This window comes from Theobroma cacao, chromosome 3 (genome assembly GCF_000208745.1).
Source record: "Theobroma cacao cultivar B97-61/B2 chromosome 3, Criollo_cocoa_genome_V2, whole genome shotgun sequence".
Lineage (NCBI taxonomy): Eukaryota > Viridiplantae > Streptophyta > Magnoliopsida > Malvales > Malvaceae > Theobroma > Theobroma cacao.
The window spans coordinates 8,530,516-8,540,155 of record NC_030852.1 but is presented as its reverse complement, the minus strand read 5'-3'; the positions used below and the strand labels follow the sequence as shown (position 1 = coordinate 8,540,155).

Genomic DNA, 9,640 nt, shown 5'->3' with positions numbered 1-9,640 from the left:
TTTTACTAAAAGTTTTACTAAGCTATTATGGAAAGTCTCTCTCTCTCTTTCTCTTTCTCTCTCTCTCTCTCTCTCTCTCTTTCTCTCTCTAAAATATTCAACTAGTGAGAGAAAGTATTGAGGAAAGACTTTTAAGGGTTCTTGAGATGTAGAAGTGAAAGAGCATGAAAAATCCTATGACAAGATATATAAAACATAAGATTTTGGGTTATCATGAGAAAATCGTAAAGGTTTCAAGGGAGGCTTCCATGGAAGATGAAAAACGTGAAATGGGGAGGAGAAATGGGAAAAAGAAGAAGAAACTGCTGGAAGTGAGGAAAAAGTGCTGGAAAATTAGATATTTATGCTTAAAATTGACTAAAGTTCTTTTTATTTACAAAAATGCCATTACATAGTTGACTTTGCCTTCTTTTTTCCTTTTGGTTCAGACTTTTTACTCTTTTGAAACTAAGAAAAGGTCCACAATAGATTAGAGGTATTAGAGTTCATGAAAACTTTGAAATTTAGACTCAATACCAAAATGACCATTTTACCCTTATTATGGAAATTATCATTATTTCTATTTTCTTCGTTTATTTCATTATTATATACCTCATTTATTTATTTCTTAGGCCTACTTAGACTTTAATTATATTAGAAAAACCCACTTCTAGGAGCTCACCAAGGAAATGACAAAACTACCCCTAATGCATGCCATCATGTTTACCTCCGCTACACGTTTATGAAGGTCGATGTTTCACATATATATAGTATGGAAATTGAGAAATTGACACCCCCTACTCACCGTACAATAGCGGGATACTACATCGCTATTAACTTGGATGCGTATCTAGCTAATTCTACTTGCCAATCACCCGTTACCTCGTCTGGCACGCCACCATCGTAATTTTCCTCATTTACGTTTCCTAGCAACAATTTAGACTCAATATCTTTAATTCCACACATGTACGGGCAGCACTTCAATCAACCAATCCTTAACCTAATTTCATAGTTAATCTCATAACATCAAATCTCACAACCAATATAAGCATTGTTTCTAACCCATAATCATATAGCATAAACAATCAAGGATTAGGCCACAATTTATCTTACCTTTCCTCAATAATTTATCTTGATCTAAAACCAAGAAATCTCAAGCTCCTTGGTAGTGTAATTTCACATTCCTTGCGAATCACCAACATGCATGTTTTTCTTGGCACCCACACGGTATTCTTTTGCTGTCATAAACATTTTCACACATTATAATCGATTGCATTCAACCAAACTAACAATTTCTATCTTCCTTACCTTGAAATCTCCAAGCCAAACTATCAAAATCTCTTTAAACTTCAACAATGGTGTGTGGGTAGGGAGGAAAACCTCTCAGTTTTCTCTTTTCTTCTTTTTTTCAAGCCGTTTCTCTTTCTTTCTTTCCTCTCAATCTTTCCTCTCCTCTCGAGTGGAAGCTTCACAAGGCCCTCTCCTCTTCATTTCTCTCCCAAATGGGCGGATCTCTCGTGGGACTCACTTGTTTTCTTCACCTTTTTCTTTTAAAACCCGAGCCCTTCCTTGCATGTTTCTTTTCTTTTCTTTCCTTTCTCTCTTTTCTTCTTTGTTATGGGCAGATCTTTCAAGGCAAAAGCCTTGAAATGGCTTTCACTCTCATTTCCTCATACATGGGCGGATTGCCCAAGGAAATGGCACATTTCCTTTCATTTCATCCCAATTCACATTTCATTTCATCTCCTTTATTTTCCAATTGTCATCCCCGCATTTGGCCACTTTTTCATCCAATAATGTTTCATGCATTTTTCCACCTTGAATCTTATTTGACTTCCCTCAAAACAAATAGGATTTCATGCAACTAAATTATTCTTTCTTTTTCTTATTAAATTAAATCAAGTATATTAATCCTACTTTTTTCTTTAAATACCATGGGCTATTTTTGCTAAACGATGGTTTTCTTTCACTTAAATATCCTTTATTCTTTTTCCCTTTATTATCCTTCACATGGTGGGGTCCCACATGTTTCCCACTAACTTTATCCTTTTTACATGCAATCATTTGCATGTAATAGTAACTTCACATGCAATTTCCATCTAGCTAAGTAATTTCACTTGCATCCTATTTGAATCTCATCTTGGTTTTCATAATACAAATATATAAACACATTAAATATTCACTTAGCTTAAAATGGAGAAATTGCACATAAGTCCTCCAACTTTTTCTTATTTACCATTTGACCTTCCAAACTTTTCATCTTTTACAATTTGATTCTTCCAACATTTCTTTAATTCCAATTTCCTTCTATGTTTCTTTCTTTATACTTGTACAAATAGAATATCAAATCTGCACTTCACCAAAATGTCACCATAATATTTAAATATATGCTTACTTACTCTTACTTTATTAAATAAAGGCACGCGAGCTCCACTTACGTCTTTTTTCCTCAAAATTTATTCTTACTTCTTCTCCCCCACTTAGATGAACCATATACTCCTCTTTTATGACAAATTTCAACAACAAATAAAATATTAATATTTTAATATTATTTTATCTAAAAATTATTATTTTATTTCAAATTTTTTCACTTGTCTCCTCGAGACTCAAAATGTCTCACTTTGTCCCGGTTCACTTCCAAATCATCTTTTAACTCGCTAATTCATCCTCAATAAAAAAATTATTATTTAATTACTATTTTATCGCGTGTGAAATATTTTATTCTAAAATATTCCTTTTCCTCCGTCACCACTCTTTGGCACTTAAATTTACATCAATTGACCCTTCGTCTTATCGATAATATCTTATTGACTTCTATACGAGGGTACGATATGTTACAGTTAAGTTAATGAGGTTACTTTTTTATCCTAGAAGGTGAATGTTTGAATGCGGCCAAGGGATAGAAAGATCCTGTTGAACTTTAGTATTTTGCAGGTTATAGGATGATTTCTGCTACGCAAGAAAAAGGCCCCACCATTGATACAGAGAGTACAGAGGTATGATCTTGAATGTTGATTTGCCTTGGATAGCCAGGATGTGCAAAGGATGGAAGCCACAAAGCTGGTGGTGGAAAGTGAAGCCGAGAGGAGCATGACACCCCAGATTCAGATGGAAAGCTTGGAAGGAGGTAATTCAGAACTTATGAATGGCCTCAAATAAGGTTAACCAATGCTAAGGAGATGGGAGAAAAAAAGTGATTAAAGGTTTGTAAAGTAAAAGAAGATAATAAAAACACAAACAAACATATTAACAGAATGATACCAGAGTTCTTGGTGAGTGATGAGGGAAAAAAATAGAAAGAGAAAAGAAAGGGTCGGGGTGGGGTTATGGAGAGCGATGAAGCGGTTAAGAAAGAGAATGTGGGGTGAGGGGGAACAAGGAGCCGATTTTTGGCTGAAAAAGACACAAAAGCTGTAGTGGCACAAATTTTGCAGGCAAACCGAGAAAAGAAATCCAATGGAGCAGATTAGGCTGGCTGAAATGAGAGGGCAAGGGTGATGGACTGAGACAACGAGGGTGAAAAGGGTTAGTTGAGAGAGCAATGAGGTAAGTAGAATGGAGAGAGAGTCCCGGATGATGTCTCCTGGTGTTATGGTGGTGAAGGTATAGTTGAGTTCATATGGGAAATGCAGACAAGCACAATCACAAAGTCCTATATGGAATGCATTTGCAAAATTTGGCCAGATATTTTTGAGACTTTGGCACAAGCTGTGGGTGCTTCAACACGTTCAAGAGGGACACAATGACGACGCCGGTAGGGCATCGGGGGGTGAGAATCACAGGGGAGGTTTTTCTTTGGTCTGGAAAGTTTTGAGGGTTGGCATTGTACAGTGAGTTTATGGTTTGCAAAGCCAAGCTAACGGGAGGAATGGTCGGATGGAACGCTACTGGGTAAGGCTGAGACAGGGGAGTGAGTGAGCTGAATGCGAGAAAGGGAGCTGTAGTCGCATCACATGTTAATACAGCAATTAGAATTAGAGGTGGAAAATGATTATGCCAAAACAAGTCTCCTGTCTTCCTTGGCTAGAGACTAGCTATGGCAAACTGTATTTTTCATATGAGAAAATGAAAGGATCGACAAATTTAAAAAAAAAAATAATTCTATCAACATGGCATCTACATAATCTTCGGCATATATCAATCTTTTGATAATGTGAGGGTTGGGTACGTTGGTAGAAATTATTGGTTCAATTCTTAGTCCTCTCTTCTGTTACTGTAAAAGCATCCACAAAAAAAAGGCGCCATTGCTCAGTTTTATTATTAAATTGATAAAAAAATGTATTGAAAAGTAATAAACAGAAAAAAAATTAAACTTGGAAATCATATATGTCACCTATTTATAAATATGAAAATTCAAAACTGAAAAGTAAAAGTTTCATTTGGTTAATACTTTAACTATTTGTTTTTTTATCTTTTTGAAAAATTGTTACAAAAACCAAAAATAATATCATAATTGATTTAAAATGGATAAGTAATTAAATTGTAGTACCAATTATAATATAATTAGTTTATAAAAAAGTAGAATCATGTATTATGCCATTTAAAAAATTACATATTTTAGTTTTTAATCTATAAAAAAAATTATTCTATTTTGTATCAAAATGCTTTTTGTTTCTACTTTGTAATCTCAAAAGCAAACAGCAAACAGCAAAATATGAGCCAAAATTAATATTCCACTTGAAGGAGCCTTGTCTCCTATATATCAATCTTACGTTCCTAGGAAATTGGGCAAGAATGGCAACAAGTAACAACCTCAACTTCACATTGGGAGCCTGGCTACAAAGAAACCTTTATCAGTATCTACAGAGAGACCAAGAACGGACTTTTTGTGCCCAAAGGGTTAAAGCATGCGGGCATGTAAGCATATACAAGCATAATTGTTATAGTATGTCTTCTTACTTGGGCCCCGCAATTTAGTCTCCACAAAGAGCTAAAGCATTGTTGTAATTTACTCAAAAACAAAGTGCCCACTTGTTACACTCATTTTGCAAATCATCCTATAAATTATTAATCACAGTAAAGTCAATGAACAAATTAATTGTCCACTTATATATGGGTCCTCCAATATATGATTCATATTGGTAGTAGAATAACCAAAATAAGAAGTATATATGCATATACATGCACATAAGAAAATATCAGTTCCTACCTTAAAAGATAATATTTCATATATTTCATCCATGGTTTTACTCAGAAGAAAAAGAAAAATATAAAAGATTAGGTTAAGTGAATTAAACGCTCTTGAAACACCTTAATTTGAATGTTCCAACAAAAGATAATAGCATATTATGCTATTAAGGGTCAAAAATTTCCTTTCCAACCTAATGGCATATCCCATTTATTCGCAAAATTGCAAGTGTAATTTTTTTAATTTAAATTATGTTTTATGTGGAATTAAATTGATAAAACTACATATAAACCCAATGACTTTTTAAAAAAAGAAACTGCATATAAACACTATGATTATTCGTTTATACACAATAAGAAACCTTTTTACATGTCACAAACAAAATTAAAATATTACTAAATGTAATTTTATTATCATAATTTTAAAACACCCTAATAAGATATGTGACAACACTTTAACTTTGTGGTGAAGTTTAAAGACTCCATTGATTAAGGGATAATTTTCCATAAACATTATCCTAATTCGAAATGGAAATAGAAAATAAAGTATATATTTTTATTCTCAAATAGGTGTAAATCACGTGACTTACGCAGTGGCAAACGAATTACTATTGTTTTTGGGCCAACCTTGCAGGACCCTATAAAATTTGACAGAGAGAGAGAGAGAGAAATCCCAGGCAATACGGGAGGACAGATGACGGTTCAGAAAAGAAAAAGGTGAGAAATGATATAGCAATTGAGTGCATTATGATTGAAGGAGAAGAGAGAGAAAAGTTCTTTCTTTCTTTCTTTTATTGGATTGACACAAAAAAGAAACAAGGGAAACGTCTGGACGTCTACTAGCCTACGTTGATAGGCTTTTGTGTCATGCTTTAAGGCGAAATGGTGGTCTTGCTTTGCCTTTACATGGGATTTGAGTCCTTTTTTTCTTGACTTTTTTTGTCCCTTTCCCTCTCGCACACCGAGGCACTCACCAGTCTGCAGGACCACCGCCCCGCCCCGTCTTACCTTTGGTATTTGTCAGAATTCAAGGAGAGAAGTGAGGTTAAACTGCTGTCACTGAGCTTTCACATCACCATTCTTTCTTTTATTGACAATTGTAACCAATGGATGTAGAGTTTTGCTTTTGCATGGCCTTTTACTTTACTTTTTCTTTGTATAATATAATAATACATATCTGCCCTTTCTCTGTAATGTCATATTGCTATGATTTATCAATTTAATTAATTTTAAGAGAAAATATTTTTATTTTTTAAAATTTTAATTAAAATTACATAAATATTTATTAATTTTTAAAATATACACTTTATTTTAAAAAAATATTTTTTGTTAGATAAATAAGTCTAACTATTAATATTTTTATCAATATGTTAACGTGATAAAAATAAAAAAATAATTTTATTTTTTAATTAATTTTTATAATTATTATTATTTATTATTTATTATTAATTAAAAAAAAAAGACTCTCCTGATCGAAGCTCCCCTGATGAGCCCTGATCAAGCTCCCAAGGGAGCACTTGGTGCTCTCCAGATGGGGAGCCCGATGCTCACTTAGGGAGCTCCGATAGAGCTTTGCAAAGGGAGCACCAATGCTCCCCCTTGGGAGCACCGATCTGGTGCTCCCTTTTTTTGGAGAGCATCGATCGGTGCTCTGATATTATTATTATTATTATTATTAAAAAATAATAATTTTTTAAATTAATAAAAAAATATATTTTAATTTTTTATAATTTTTATTAACGATGTTTGTACTATTCGAATGAAATATCTATTTCAAAAATTAATTAATTTTCATGTAATTTCAATCAAAGTTAAAAAGATCAAAATATTTTACCCTTAATTTTACCATTGAATAGTTAAAGTTTCAACTCTTCATGCAAGCAAATCATTCCTCCTTGCCAGAACAACTTTTTTTAGCCTTGAACAAGGGGCCTTTCTTTCCTTTTAATATATGTCAAAACGTAACTGATCAAGGCAATGTTAAAAAGAAGAGTCAAAGTAAATCCCAATTCTTTGTTTAATACACAATTTTGCTTTGGTCCTCTGCTTGAAGATGGTTTCTGAATATGAAATTTTCGCCATTAAAGCCAGCACAAAATACAAAGGCTAGCAGCTTGCAGCCCCCAAGTTGTGAACACATGCATAATCTAGACTAGAACTTGGCAAAACAGGACTCAAACATCTAAAAACTGAAGAAAGAAATACCTAACTCAGCAAGTTGACAACAAGAAGTAAACACGTAGAAAGCAAGAGTCTACCAAGCAGTGAAGATTTTTCTATGTTCCCACCTCCAAACCACCACTCAAAAAGTATATATATATTATATACTTTTAAGGAAAGCCAATATGTACCAACTCCTAGACTTTCACAACTAAAATAACCAGCAGTTCAATCAACACTCTCACACGAAAATTCTTTGTCACATAAATCAAGTTGTAAGTTGTAACAATACTATTACTATCACTGCACAAAAAACCAGCTAAAGAAACGGCCAAGCTTGTCAAACTAAACAGCCAAGAGATTAAACCACCAACCTCCCAAAATTGCAATTGTGTTTGAGAAGGATAATTGAAACGAAGCAAGACAAGGAGTGAGGTTTTTTTTTTTTTTTATAATTGAAGGAAGAGAGATTCGAACCCTACTCTTTATACAGAGAATTATGTACCAATCAATGAGATAAATGTTAAGGTACAAGACAAGGAGTGAGGTTAACCTCCCTAGCTTGAGTAAAGTATTCTACCATTGCCTTATTTGAATCACTGGAATTAACATCCAGAAAGAGAACTTCTTAACTGAAAACTGGCAATGTTTCTTCTCTTCCCAAAACAGCTAATCGTCCAGTTTTCCAGTAATGAGACAATCTTCAACGAAGGCAACACCTCATGAAGAAAGAAATTAAACTCTCATTCAAAGAGCTGTCTCCTAAAAGTGACAATATATTCCACTGCCCAACACCAACTGCCGCTTCAACAACCCTCACTTTAACCGCCAAAGAAAACATTACAGAGAAAGCATCCATCGGAGTAGACAACCCATTAATTATCAAAGCCAGAAATAAAGAAAAACAGTTTCCATTACCCCAAAGCCATCTGCAGTCTTTGATCTCAAATACCTTACTAGAACCATCCAAATCCACAGATGATAAAACGACAGAATATCTTTACCAAATTGGGCCATAACAGAAGGCCAACAGGCCAACACCACAAATCTATCCAGTCTGCCGCACTTCCGATTAACTTCAAACCATTTGAGGGAAAATTGCCTGGCTTAAATAACTCATTGATCTTATCAACCCCTACACCTTCCATCAAGCATTGCAACCTTTTCTTTTACCTGCAGTTAAAACCCCTTGCGACACACCAACTTACTGGGAACTCAATCTTTAATGCAATCAACAAGTTTCAAAGTTTCTTTTTCCTGCGGTATCACAAGGATGGCTAATCCAGACATTTAACTTTCGGAAACAATATATTATTCTCATTTCCCATAAATTAAATCTATTATTAGAAGAAAAAAGAAAAGAAATTTTTTGATGCAAGCTAGCTAGCATATAACCCGGGGCGGAACTAGCCAATTTTTATTGGGAGAGCCAAAAGTTAAGAATAAGGAAAGTTAAAAATTTTTAAAGCTAATATATTAAACTTAACTATTAATAATCAAAAGATTTATAATAGACAACAATTTTATATAACATGTTAATCAAAAGAAATAAAAAGAAAAAACTTATAATAGTGCTTTAGGAAAGTTTTATTCGACGATAGCAATATCTTTCTTAATATAAACAATTAAATTATTTGTAAGAAACTTATCATCTATTTTGTTTTAGAGTCTTGTCTTTCTTAATATAAATGATTAAAAAATTACTGTAGTCAACATTCAATATTCTTATTTTATTATATTTAAGTTTATAATACTAAATATTAAACTATAATGCATAAAATATAAATAGTTAAATACAATATATAGAATTAATAATTTCTTCTTATACTCAAGATAGTTTTTATATAATTAGGATTAATAAAAAATAATATATTGATGAATTTTAAACAATAACCAATAATGCAACGCTAGAACTTATATTTGAGAATTACATATACAATCATTTTTTAATTTTTAAAAATTAAAATCATTAAAAATAAAATTCACATAACAGAAAAAAAAATCATGACAAGTAGAAGATATAACCTATATAAAAAAAACAAAAGAATATGGTTGATGATTTGTAGAAATTTAAAAAGAAAATCTATAGAAACTTAAAACATATAAGCAAATAGAATAAAATTGAAAAAAAAATAATAATATAAATAGAAAAAATTAAATAAAAATTTTACTTCTTTATAATTTCACAATATAATGACAGAAAAGAAGAGAAGGAAAGATGGGTGAAGAAACTTAAAAAATTATAAAAAATTTAAGAACTTGAGTAAAATTAAATGGGACTTGTAAGATCATTTTATTATTTTTTAATTTTATTAATTATTGACTAAAAAATTATTTTGAAAAATCATTAAAAAATATATAATATATAAAAAAT

The 9,640-nt window shown here is 32.3% G+C and overlaps 1 long non-coding RNA gene across 1 annotated transcript; it reads right to left on the bottom strand.

Annotated features, from left to right (window-relative positions):
* Positions 789-1,549, bottom strand: LOC108661302. The gene is made up of 3 exons (XR_001927059.1): positions 1,288-1,549; positions 1,093-1,217; positions 789-905 (listed from the first exon to the last, which is right to left on the bottom strand). It is a non-coding gene; the product is annotated as an uncharacterized LOC108661302 (long non-coding RNA).